Source organism: Bos javanicus, chromosome 23 (genome assembly GCF_032452875.1).
Source record: "Bos javanicus breed banteng chromosome 23, ARS-OSU_banteng_1.0, whole genome shotgun sequence".
In the NCBI taxonomy this organism is placed as follows: domain Eukaryota; kingdom Metazoa; phylum Chordata; class Mammalia; order Artiodactyla; family Bovidae; genus Bos; species Bos javanicus.
This window is the reverse complement of record NC_083890.1, coordinates 47,460,229-47,474,247: the sequence shown is the minus strand read 5'-3', so window position 1 is coordinate 47,474,247 and position 14,019 is coordinate 47,460,229.

Sequence of the window (14,019 nt, the reverse complement as noted above, 5' to 3'; positions counted from 1 at the left end):
AGGGTTTATAGCATGTTGAAGTAGACGATTTGATGAAATTAGTACAAGATTTGAAGGGGAGAAATGGAAACAAATTGCTGTAAGAGTCTCACATGGTACCTTAACTGATACATGTGAGAAGGATATGTATCTACTGTTGGTGGGTATGAAAAGTGAAAGTGTTAGCCGCTCAGTCTTGTCCAATTCTTTGCGACCCTATGGACTGTAGCCCGCCAGGCTCCTCTGTCCATGGAACTCTCCAAGCAAGAGAAGGGGTGTTGGAATTTCTGAATCTTATAACACCCCTTCTCAATAATTATAGAACAATTAGATGAAAAATTAGCAGGACAAAGGATATTTGAACAACACTATCAACCAATTTGATCTTACAGTTGCACAACACGATAGCCAACAAGAGACTTCCCCAGTGGCTCAGACGATAAAATCTGCCTGCAATGCGGAAAACCCAGGTTTGATTCCCAGGTCAGGAATATCCCCTGGGGAAAGGAATGGCAACCCACTCCAGTATTCTTCCCTGGAGAATTACTGGGATAGAGGAGCCTAGTGGGCGATAGTCCATTGGATGTCAAAGAACTGGACATGACTGACTGACACTTTCACTTTTCATATTCAACAAGAGCAGGATACATATCCATCCCACATGCACCTGTGTTGATCAAAACACACCATATTTTGGACTACAAAACAAATTTCTTTAAATATAAAAGAATTCAACCCTTACAAAGTTATGTTGTCTGAAGATAGAATTAAATTGGAAATCAATAAACAATAATCTTAGAAAATGGCCAAATATTTGGTTACTAAATAATATAATTTTATATATTCCATGAATTAAAGAAGAAATCAAAGTGAAATTAGGAAGAAAGTGAAAACAAACTGTATCAGAATTTGTGAGATATGACTAAAGCAGTGTTTAGAGAAAAATTTATAGCCATAAGTTCCTCTTAAAAAAGAAGAAAAGTCTAAATGATTGATCTCGGCTTCTATCCTAAGAGACTATAAAAAATGCAAACTAAAATCAGAGTATGCAGATATAAGGAAATAGTAAGTATGTGGGCAGAAATGTAAAATAAAGTTTAAAAAGTGTAAATAAGTGAGACCTACTGCCGGGGTATGAGAATTAGTTACTCTATTTCAGAAGAGCTGTTACTCTTATCTCAGAAGAGTTGTTAAGACATTTATGGACCTGAAGATATCTGAACAAGTTAGAACTGGCTGCATGTGCTTTTAATAAGATCGCTTCTTTCTCGTGCAAATGCATCCTGAGGCAGGCTTTCCAAGGCTGGCACAGTGGCTCCATCGTGTCTAAGACCCTTGTTCCTTCCATCTGGTTGCTCAGCCTTAGTTAGTACATCACTTAAGGGTCAACAATGACGATATGGGTGGTAGTTATTTAGTTTTGGTTGAGCTAACAGGGAACAGCAAAGACCAAGTCCCAGGAAAGACCATGTAACACTGTTTTTTGGAAGTCAAATGCTAAACTTCTATTTCCATGTCATAGGTCAAGTGATCTCATGCACACATCTAGGTGCAAGGTGGGGTGGGCAGAAATGTGCCCAGGTACGAAATGGGATTCTGTTTTAAGTCAAAGGAGGCTGGGCTTTGGGAAGCAGGTAGCAGTCCCTTCCAGGGTATGTCTGTACTGATTTTAACTAAAGGGGGCACATTTCTCAGTGTAGTAAAGCTCAGACCAGCAAATAACCATGTAAGCTTGGACTTAAGCTATACAGATTTAGTTCTTTTGCTTGTAAAATGAGACTTGGACCTGATGTCTGAAACAGGAAGGCCTTAGAGGGAAAGGGTCAGTGGAACTGCCACCTAATGGTTCCACGTTATTCAAAGTTATTCTTGCCTCTTGGCCAGGCAAGAATAACTTCTTCATACACTCAGGTAGAGGTTTGCTCTTTCGTAACATTTCCCTCTCTTATTCTCCCACCCAGCCTGTCCTCTGGGTATGATATAGTTTCATGAATTATGCCCTATTACTGGCCCGATTTTCTTCCTTTGTAGGGAAAGCACTTTCACAATGTTTAATAAATAGCCATAAAAGAATAGCATTACGTAATAGCTTAATAGCTTTAAGTAAGAATTGTTCAAAGCTGTTTGTTTCACAAGTTACTGCTGATGTTTACAGCGTTGACTTTAATTGTCGCTCAGAAAGAATGAAGGTCATATGTGTCCCGCTTCTGAGGAGTGTGGGCTTCCCTGATAGCTCAGTTGGTAAAGAATCAGCCTGCAATGCAGGAGACCCCGGTTCAATTCCTGGTTCAGGAAGATCCCCTGAAGAAGGGATAGGCTACCCACTCCAGTACTCTTGGGCTTCCCTGGTGGCTCAGCTAGTAAAGATGTAAAATGTAAAGCCTGCATTGCAGGAGACCTGGGTTCGATCCCTGGTTAGGAAGATCCCCAGGAGAAGGGAACAGCTACCCACTCCAGTATTCTGGCCTGGAGAATTCCATGGACAGTAGTTGGACACAACTGAGTGTAAATGCTGTGCATATCTTTTTTTTCAGATGACATTATCTGTTTCAGCTCAGTGAAAAGACAGTGTTGACAAGTATTGAGTATTATATTTAGCTTTTGAAAGTTAAGGGAGAGGATTCATAAGGATATATGTTTGCAATTTAATTCTTTTAATTTGAGGACAAAAATAATAATTCTGTGAAGAGTTAGTGCATGTTTTACATTAAGCCATATAGTATTCCATAAGATTCAAGTGGTCTGTGAAATGCTATATTCTAACTAGAAAGCATCCATGCCTAGTCCTGCTTAAGCTGCTATCACTGTGTGTATGTGGCTCTGATGACTTATACATGTGTGCAACCTATGTAAGGAGCGTGTAGTAATCTACATGAAGGCATTTTTATAAATCAATTTTTATCCTCTGTTATTAAGTAAATTGGACTCCAGAGACTTGGGTATTTATTAAATTCAGTTTCTCTACTTGCTCATAAAATAAATCTACCCATGTTTTTAAACAATCCTATTTTTTTAAAAAAACAATCCCCATGTATAAAACTAGAAACCGAAGAAACATACTTTTACTTTTTAGACTTCTCTATATATACATACATATATATATATTGGCGTTTTAAAAAAGAAAAAAGTCTCAAGATGATAAGACCTTTTAAGACTTTACAAAATTCAAAGATCGATGTTGGCATAATTTGAGGTAATAGCATATACTTTATTTTTTATTAAACAAATCTCTAAAAAAATTACTATATCATTCAGGGTCCAGCTTGGAGACAAAAACAACACAGGAATTCATGCAGAGTAAATTGATTACAGGGAATTATTAGTTAGTAACTAGGGATTAATTGCTACTAAGATGTAAAGAGGACTGCAAAGAACATGAGCAGATAGAGTAGCAGCTGTCACTGTGGCTAAGGCAGGGGCCCCAGGGTGGGGGTACACTTGGAAAAACTGTGCTACCTACAGGGCCGGTGATGACGCTTGCGCGGTAATTGAGCACCACCAGGACTTCCCAGTCGGTGAGGAATCCACCTGCAATACAGGAGAGCCAGGGTCATTCCCTGAGTTGGGAAGATGCCCTGGAGAAGGGAATGTCACCCCACTCCAGTATTCTTGCCTGGAAAAATCCCATGGAAGGAGAAGCCTGGTGGGCGACAGTCCATGAAGTCGCAAGAGTTGGACATGACTCCGCAAGTGTCAGCGGAAGTGGCTCCGCAAGTGTTAGCGCAAGTGGCCGACACTGCAGGGGTAAGGAAGGAGGAAGGCACACTGAATACCAAGGAAGACGTTCTTTTCATCGCCAGAGTCCCGCTATCGCCCCCTACTGACAACGTTTAGCATTGTGAAAGTCGCTCAGTCGAGTCCGACTCTGTGTGACCCCATAGACTATACAGTCCATGGAATTATGCAGGCCAGGATACTGGAGTGGGTAGCCTTTCCCTTTCCCAGGGGCTCTTCCCAATCCAGGAATTGAACCCAGGTCTCCCGCATTGCAGGCGGATTCTTTACCAGCTGAGTCACAAGGGAAGTCCCGTAGATAAATATTTAGAGGGTCCACCTTCAGCACCACAAGGCTGGGCATTGAAGGGTAGATTTGGATCTGAAAAGCAATAAATTGATAACTGGCACAATTAGTGCTTTTTCAAATTTAAGTATTGAACACAGATTTGACTTATTAAAATGGAAAAATTTGGAATGTGTTGCCACTCTAATCTGAGAAGTAACTAACATTTAGGGTTATCGTGATATGATGATGTATGATATAAAGAAGGCTGGGCACCAAAGAACTGGTTCTTTTGAACTGCAGTGCTGGAAAAGACTCTTGAGAGTTCCCTGGACTGCAAGGAGATCAAACCAGTCAATCCTAAAGGAAATCAACCCTGAATATTCATTGGAAGAACTGACGCTAAAGCTGAAGCTCCAGTACTTTGGCCACCTGATGAAAAGAGCCGACTCACTGGTAAAGACCCTGATGCTTGGAAAGATTGAGGGCAGGAGGAGACGGGGAGGACAGAGGATGAGATGGTTGGATGGCATCACTGACTCAACAGAGATGCATCTGAGCAAACCCCGGGAGATAGTGAAGGACAGGGAGGCCTGGCTTGCTGCAGTCCATGGGGTCACAGAAGTCAGACACAACTGAGCAACTGAACAACATCAACAAGAAGAATGTAGGGAAATTAATATTTGTCTAAATGAATTCTTGGACACATACTATTGTTTAGAAGGGATAGTCTACAGGGTTAAATAGAAGCATTTTAATAATGTGAAAACATTTGAATCTGAAAGATCAGAGAGATTACATAGTCCAATGCCCTACTTCTGGAAATTAGGAAGAGCCTGAAACCCAGAAGAATTCAATGATTTTTTCAAGGCTCAAGAATTAGATAGTGAAAAACATTATCCACTTGTGTCATGAATATTAATGCAATAAATGCTAAAACAGGTGTCCGACATGGTTCCAGGTACAGGAGCCCAGCAGGGAACAAATTACATTCTGCACGCACGGAATTTACATTTAGGTTGAAGAGTCAGACAAACAGATAAAGAAATAAGTGTGTATTAATAGTAATTCAGGTATTAGAAGTGCTAAGACAAAAAATAAATCAGGGTGAGCAGACAGGAAATAGTGTAAGTGAGAGGGATGGGAGAGGCTGTGTGATGGATGCTGGTGCCGTTTGAGCAGACACCTGAGAGAGGGTTGTCCCAACTCTCAACCCCAAACATTCAAATAGATAAGAGCTCTTAGAAAATTTCATGTATCTTCCAATAATCTTACCTTTTGTACTTGTTTTCATGTTCTCACGGATTTGTATCCTGTTAGCAAGCAAGGTGGGATAGTGACACCACCTCCTCTCTCCCATCTTATTTTTAAAAGGATTTATTTTTATAAAGGTTATCTGTCTGTACCACGTTCCCGTCAATCCACGTCGGATAAGTAGACAGATAACAGCTTGCAGGAAACCCGGTTACGATGGACACCAGCTACGCTCCCGCAGCTCAGACTGACCACATATTTTGACAAGTTTCAACCAGTTTCTAGCTTTCTGGCTCTTTAGATATTACACATCTCCTCAGGGCAGTGCTGAGCATGCCGAAAATCATTCAACACTGAGTGCCCACATAAAATGGTATTTCAGCACTCAGATATTCCTTAATTATATGTGTTTTCACCGTATATGTAAATAGGGGATAAAAGTTGCTGAAATGCCATTAACAATGGCTGTTGAAATTTTGTGTTTAGAAACTTCTTGCACAGAAAGGGAGTTGAACATTGGATGGTTAATATGCAGTTGGGCTCTTTCCTGACAAATACAGCTGATTTTAAGGTCAGAGTAAACGATATCACTGTCAAGCTTTAAAACTTGAAGCAGGCAATGTAGCCAACAGACATGCAATTGAGTATTGGAATCTGAAAGAAAAAACATTTGATTATTTTGAAAACGTCATTAGAATTTAACTTGATTTCAGCTGGACCTTTGGCAATACAACATGAAAATTTAAAACTAATCTTTATTTCTCTGTAACTGTTGATTCTTCCTATCATAGCTTTTTTGGTTTGTAAGACTGGTAATTCAGTATAAACTAACTTACATTAACATTTTGATTTGTCAAAAATTTTCTTTTTTCAAAGGAGATTTAATTTTTATTAAAGTTTTATATTAGTTGAAACAAAATTCTTTTCTTTTGGAATAACTCATTGGTTATTAAAATCACTTCATTGAACTGCTGTTTAACAGCATGAAGATAAATGAATATATCTTGAACTTAGTTGAAATGACAATACAAATGAAGATATTTAAATGTGTTTATTACTTTGCTTATTTCTTTATTTTAAAGAGACATTTTGTCATTAATTCAGCACACTGTGTAAGAGGGTTTAACTCTGAAAACGAATCACTCAAAATTCAAAGCATCATATGATGGGTACAATCACTTTAAAAATTCTAAATTTGTCATCTCTTTTAACTCAGCATTAAAGTCGAACTAATGCGTTTCAATGTTTATCTTATAATGATCAAAAAACCAAAATCCCAGATTAAAGAATATTTCCTTCTTTGGTTTTAAAGAGAAATGATGAATAATGTAACTGAAAGAGTAAAGAGACTATAAGAAAACTGTCAATTATAATTTTCTCTTACATTTCATTCTAAGAATTTTTTTAGTTAGTTTTCTAAGCAAATCAGGTTACAATTCGCTGTGCCTGAAGGCCTCCTGGAAACAGCCAATTACTGTCCTTACAGAAACCTTTTCCCTCAGTTACTCAATGAGAGAACTGCGGGGGCATGCAGTTATGTTGGCCACATTAAAGGGAAAAAAAATAATTCATAAAGAGCAATGAATGAAAAGGGACAAAAGTTTTAAACAAGTTCCTTGTCTCTTTTTAGTCCTCAGACACCTTATGTTGAATAGCCAGATCATTTTATTATTGCAAATGCCATGGTTGTAATCTTTTATTGCTTGCAGTATAGGCCTACAGCATTAAGTTAGTATAAAATTACATATAGTTTAATATATCTGTACAACACCTTTAAACAAGCTTCTCTAGGCAAGAAGGTTATCCGTCTTATAAATCTATTATTCCATTGTACATCTTGATAGCCTAGCATAGCTCCTAGCCATGTTTAAGCATTAAATAGTGCATTATTATTTCACATAAATCAACTCAGAGATGTGTGAATTCATAAATTTTGCATTTGCACAGACAGTATTTTAAACGTTTTACTGCTTCGTGGGAACTCAGAGCATAAGCTGGTACACAAATCAGGACCTGAGAAATTTCAATAAAATTTAATGTCACAATTACATTTTCTCAAAGTCAATGCATTCATAGTTTAGAAGTATTTTAACTGAATCCAAAAATAAAAGTAGCTTTAAAGAATCAGAGTCTAGTCAGCTTTTGTTTTTTAAATTAATAAGCACTTTGGCTGATTCCTTATGACAAATGATATAAAAAGAATAAGACCTTATAGAAATTCGAAATGAAGCAAAAACATGTCAAAATCATAAATCCTGATGATTGTAATTTATTAAAGTAATGCAGGTAGAAAGTGGTATAGGGTTGATAAGCTTATATTACAATTAAAATATAGCTTTATAGTTCGAACCTGAATTAAATTTTAAAAGGTGATAATTTAGGCTATAAGTTACATGAGGGTAAGAACTATGACATTTCTAAGGGTTTCTATTTCTAGGTGAGTCTCTGATGTGAAACAGAGCGATAGTCTTTTTTCTGTTTCTAGGCTTTTGGGGAGTGATGATGTTTGCTGTTTCTTCAAAGTTTTCATTATTTTTCCCAGGAAATGTTCCATTTAAGATTTTCACTTCTATGGGAAAATGTTTATAAATTTAATGCACAGGAGTTAAAGGTTCCAGGAAGGTTTCTGCTTTAATGTGTGTGTGTGGTGAAAATTACATTCATGTTGAAATAATTCCTGATGCATATAATTAACTGAACAAAAGCCACACTAATTTGAAAATGGTGTGGTTTTCACCAGAAACAGGTGATATAGAAGGATAAATTGCTGTGAAAGTTAGAACTTGCTTCCAGTCTTTGTCAAATTCTGGGCAGAAAGCTGAAAGAAAGGAAGAGAAAGAGAAAAAGAAGGTATTGTCAGGAAATTTTTTGGACAGTTTTTATTGAGACTTTGTAAAGAGTTACCACTAGGTTATTCCTGGGGAAATAAGTGAGGAAAGGATAGGTAAAGATAATATCCTACTTGTTTTTTGTTTTTTTTTGTAGTGAGAGATTTTGTTTTTATGATGAAGATTTATTACATTAGGGGAATGGTTTCTGCTCTGCTTTATAAACTTTAGATATTTTCTCTGTCTTTTGAATCCTGCCCTTCTTCCCCTGATGGACTAAAAAGTTCAAGCCTAAGGTTAACGGTACCAGAGATCATTGTTTAGAGATTAATCTTTTTCGAGTGATAAGCAAAAGACAGACACAGTGAGTTTTTAAGGGCCCTACAGCTACTTGAAGTAATGACAAGTATTACCATACCCAGGCAGGCTGTGGAATGTTAAAAGAAGCAGATCTAGTTACTTACCATCCATAAAAAACTAATGGGAGCTTCTCTCTCACTCTGATGAATGTTGAAAATGGAGTGACTTAAATAAAAAATCACTTCCCTTATTATGATGTTTGACTATTTAGCATTCATTGGTTCGGGGTCCATTTAGTTTCTGATGTTATTGCTACTTTTTTCGTGTGAAAGTTTCATCTTATTATCTGGGTCTACACTATCAAAGATATAAGGGAAAACATGATTCATTATAGAAATTACATTTTTTGAGCTAAGCCAGAAGGCACTGCCCTTACTCCAGCTCTTGTATAAGTAAGACTTAGTGTTATGTATATATTTTATGTGTATAGAATGTTTACTTAGCAATATATATATTTATATCACACAAGTGGCCCATACTACCATTACATAAATCCCTCTATTTTTCAAAGGCTATGTGGAAACAATTGATGACTGAAGAAGAGTCATGAATAAATAAACATGTTTAAAAAATTTCCAGTGTGTGTCACCACCATTTAAATAAATATATGTCCTTTTCTCATAGCACTAACTTGCTGGTTAGAGGAGAAATTAGAAGAAAAAGATGGACAATGAATATCTTGAACTCTGAAGCAATGAATTTGCTTCATCTTTTTTTAAAACATGGTTGCAAATAAGTATATTTCTATTTGAAATTAAAGGGATCCTTTGTTTCTAAAACTCATAGGTTCACTCTCTATTGGATAAACCGCAATGAAATTTTTAAAAATAAACTTTAGCACACCATAGAAAGCACTCTTTCGTGTTTTGTTGCTCTGTTTTCTATTTACGTTTTCATTAATTCATCTCAAATAAAATGCCTAGATTTAAGTAGAAATCAGGATGGTGGGACAAAAACAAATCACAAATTGATTGGTCTTAATTTTCATAAGTTTGGCCTTTATCTGTTTTGATAGATATGTTCATTAAAGATGTATTTGTAAGCTGTTATGCTTAAAAGTGCCATATCTTTTGTACAATTCATCTCTTCAGATGAGCTATATGTTTAATATACCTTAGGTTTTTATTAGAATTTATAGAGCTAGATAATAGTAATGTAATATTATTGCCTTTTGTTGAAAAAAAAAACCATATTTTATTATCATTTTTGCACCAACTAGCATGGTTATCACTGCAGATGGTAACTGCAGCCATGAAATTAAAAGACGCTTACTTCTTGGAAGGAAAGTTATGACCAACCTAGATAGCATATTAAAAAGCAGAGACATTACTTTGCCAACAAAGGTTCGTCTAGTCAAGGCTATGGTTTTTCCAGTGGTCATGTATGGATGTGAGAGTTGGACTGTGAAGAAAGCTGAGCGCCGAAGAATTGATGATTTTGAACTGTGATGTTGGAGAAGACTCTTGAGAGTCCCTTGGACTGCAAGGAGATCCAACTAGTCCATCCTAAAGGAGATCAGTCCTGGGTGTTCTTTGGAAGGAATGATGCTAAAGCTGAAACTCCAGTACTTTGGCCACCTCATGCGAAGAGTTGACTCATTGGAAAAGACTCTGATGCTGGGAGGGATTGGGGGCAGGAGGAGAAGGGGATGACAGAGGATGAGATGGCTGGATGGCATCACTGACTCGATGGACGTGAGTCTGAGTGAACTCCGGGAGTTGGTGATGGACAGGGAGGCCTGGCGTGCTGCAATTCATGGGGTCGCCAAGAGTCGGACACGACTGAGTGACTGAACTGAACTGAACTGAACTGAGGATGCTCATAAGTTTTTAACTGAAGTATAGCTGACTTACAATATTGTATTCATTTTGGGAGTAAGGCAAGTTAACATATATGTACAGAGATTTCATTAAATATGTAGATTGCTTTGGGTAATATGTCCATTTTAGCAATATTGATTTTTCAATCAGAATGCAAAGAACCATATTTTATAAATAAAGCTGACCACTATAGGAAAGTACACAATAGGGTTTTTTTGCTTTCTGTTTGTGATGAGCTATTTAAAAGGCTGAGAGGCAACATGGTATAGGAGAAAGATACTTCAGTGTCATAGCACTTGGGTTAGGTAACAGACTATCATTTTACACTTTCAGGCAGACAAGGCTAACTGTCCACCAAGTTTCCATACCATAGAGAGATGGCTGCTAAGCATGTGCTCTGCTGGAATACTAGTCCCAGTGTTACTCTATCCTTTGCATATATAGGAGGTTTTGGGGTGTGGGAACTAATGTATGTCACTTCTGGGCCAAACCTTGAGAAGTGGGTGCGTTGTTACCCTTTTCTTCTGCCTCTTCCTGAAGCAAAAGGCTCTGAGACCTTAGAAAAGGGTGGAACCACAAGAGAGGAGAACTCATGAATGACTTTGTCAATTGACTCAAATACTGACAAATTCTGAAATATTAGAGTTTGGTGTAGCAGATAACATTATTGTGCAAACTAATACATGCAATGTAAAATCTTGGGGAATCCACTTAATTTCAGATGGCTTTGTTTTTTCCATATCATAAATGCAATAATTTATTATATGAATAGATACATTAGGAGGAACCCTCCCTAAAGAGCTGCTGTGAACATTAAATGAGATAACAAGGTATTTTGTAGGCACTAAGCAATTACTCAAAATTAACCATTCTTTTTTCTTCTTTTGCTTGCCTTCACTGGTACAAATCACTCACAGGAATTGGTGTGGAAGTGTTTTAGCCCTATATTCTGGAACATCATAGAAGTTGCTTATAGCTCTTCTCTGCCCAAGGCTAAATTCACTAATATAAAAGACATCTCATTAATACCATACTTTGAGACTCTCTCTTTCTTAAATCATTAACACTATACTTTGAGCTTCTCTTTTCTATTAATAAATAATTGAGGGCATTATCTTACTTTGTTGTGAAGAGTAATCAATGCACTATGGCGTTTTCTATAAGATTTCATTATTTTTACAGGCAACTGCTTGCTGTCAGGCATTGTCCTGTGTTGTGTCATTTTACTGTAACCGCAATATTAGGAAGTAGGTGCATTCTCTCCTTTTGTCCACAGTCATGTAGCCAGTAAATACGACTGTTGGCATTCAAACTTCTTTCAGCTGAACTCCAATGGTATGGATTACACCACTGTATCTTCACATATGAAGTGACTGATGTAGTTTGCTCCTTGAATCCAGAGTACACAGAGAGCTAGAATTTTGTAGTTGACCACACTGTGTACAGCAAAGGGCCTTGAATGTGACTGGAACCAGAAATAGCATCCTTGAGAAAGCATCACTTCTAGGGGAAATCGGACACGTGGATAAGAAATGGTACCCTTTGGATATGTTACAGTGAAGGCAAAGAAGTAAATAAGAGGCAAGAAATTAAGAATCTAGAGAAAAGAAAGTGAAAAAATGGTAATAGCTTCACCTACTCCCTATCATTATACGTTAAATGATCTATATTTTATTAAACAGAAGAGGGCACTCTTGAACTAGTAACCCCACTCATGAATTAAATAGGAATTAAAAAGAAAGCAGATTACACTCATACAAAGCAACTGTAAGAAGAAAACAGAAAATCTGAATCATATAATTGCAGATGTTGAATATTTTCCCCTCTCTCCCCCAAAACAACCGTAAAACAGCAAAATATAACACGTATAACAGTGTGAAAGTATAAAAGTGTGACACAGTATCTCAAAGTGGAATGAATAGTCTCTTTACATTTAGAGATAACTTAAAAAATACACCTTGAGTCTGAAGCTAAAACTCTAATAACATATGAATGGATATAAAAAAAGGGGGTTTCCCAAGCAGCTCAGAGGTAAAGAATCTGCCTGCCAATACAGGAGACACAGGAGACGTGGATTCCATCTTTGGGTCTGGAAAATCCCCTGGAGGAGGATATGGCAACCTGCTCCAGTATTCTTGCCTGGAAAATCCCATTGACAGAGGAGCCTGGTGGGCTACAGTCCATGGGATTGCAAAGAGTCAGACATGACTGAGAGACTGAGCATGCACACATATAAAAAAGATGAAACTAAATAAGAGTTGAGTGATTTCAGTAATTAGAAGAAAAAGAAAAAAAATCGGAAATGAAGACTACATTATGAGTTATGTAATTTAAAATTAAGAGTATTGCTCCCATCCTAACAGGGTTGGAAATCAGATAATCTAAACCTCCCCAGGCCTAGGGACTCTTCTATGAATATAGCTGAAACGAAAATAATGACAAGAAGAGAATGAATGTATGGATAGTAGCTGAGTTGGTTGAAAGGGGAAAGTAAAAACTACTCTACTCCATAGGTGGCTTGAGTGGGAGACTGGAACCTCTTCTTTTTCCAGGATCTTATACTATGTACATACCTATAATTACATCATTAGAGGCTTGCTACTTGCAGAGGAGAGTAAATTCCTGCCTAAGACTAACCACAGACTCAAGTCAGGGTTGTGGAACCCACCTTTGGGATCCTGGCACCCAGGGAACTCTTTCCACTTCCCTACAAGGACATGGAGCAACAAACAGCAGCAGTCTACTACTGGAAGAAGTGCAAAAGCATGAAGAAAAACAGCCATATGCTGGACGGTGTGAAGGAATGAGTGAAAACTGTGATGGAACAAAAATTCCGAGGAAAGCATCTGGTGGCCCGCCTTAGAAGAAATGAAACATATGGCATCAGAAAGGTAACCACAGTGACATCAAAACCCCAATCTTGCTCACCTCTTGACTAGCTTGACTCAAATCCTGACACCGATGAGCTAATAGTTATTAATGACAAAAGTTGTGACAAGAGAATGAATACCGTTAAGTGATATCGACCTTAGTCTGCATTGATCTACACACTGTATCTCTACTGGTTAAATAAAAAAATATACTATACACAGAAAGCAAGGGAAAGCGACCCTTTGTCAATAGACAAAGCAAGCAACAGAACCAGACTCAGAGATGATCAAGAGGTCAGAACTGACAGAGATCTAAAACTAACTCTGATGAGATTAGGTAAGAGATTTAATGGAAAAGATGGACAACATGTATGACCAGATGGGGATTTTAAAGAGAACGTCAAGACTTTATGATTAATAAAAAAGAAATGCTAGAATTAGACACATATACATGTGGGTACATACAACATCAAACTTGAAGAATGCCTTTAAATAGTTCAGCAAATAAACTGATACAATGGAGGGAAATGTCAGGGAGGAAAATAACAGGAAACTATTTTTCCTAAAAATAATTCAAACTGACACACAGACAAAAAAGTATGAGAAAAGGAGCAGAGAATCCAGAAGCTGTGTAATAATCTCAAATGTTCTAAGAGACCGTTGACTGTATTCTAGATAGAATGGAATGAGAGAAAGATTAAAAACGGGTAGAGGAAATATTTAAAAATTAATGGATAAGCATTTTACAAAAAAAAGAAAGACATCAAACCACAGATTCAAAAAACTTTCCGAATCTAAAGCAGGACACACACACTCATCAGATCTTGCTGCTGCTGCTAAGTCGCTTCAGTCATGTCCGACTCTGTGCGACCCCAGAGACGGCAGCCCACCAGGCCCCACCGTCCCTG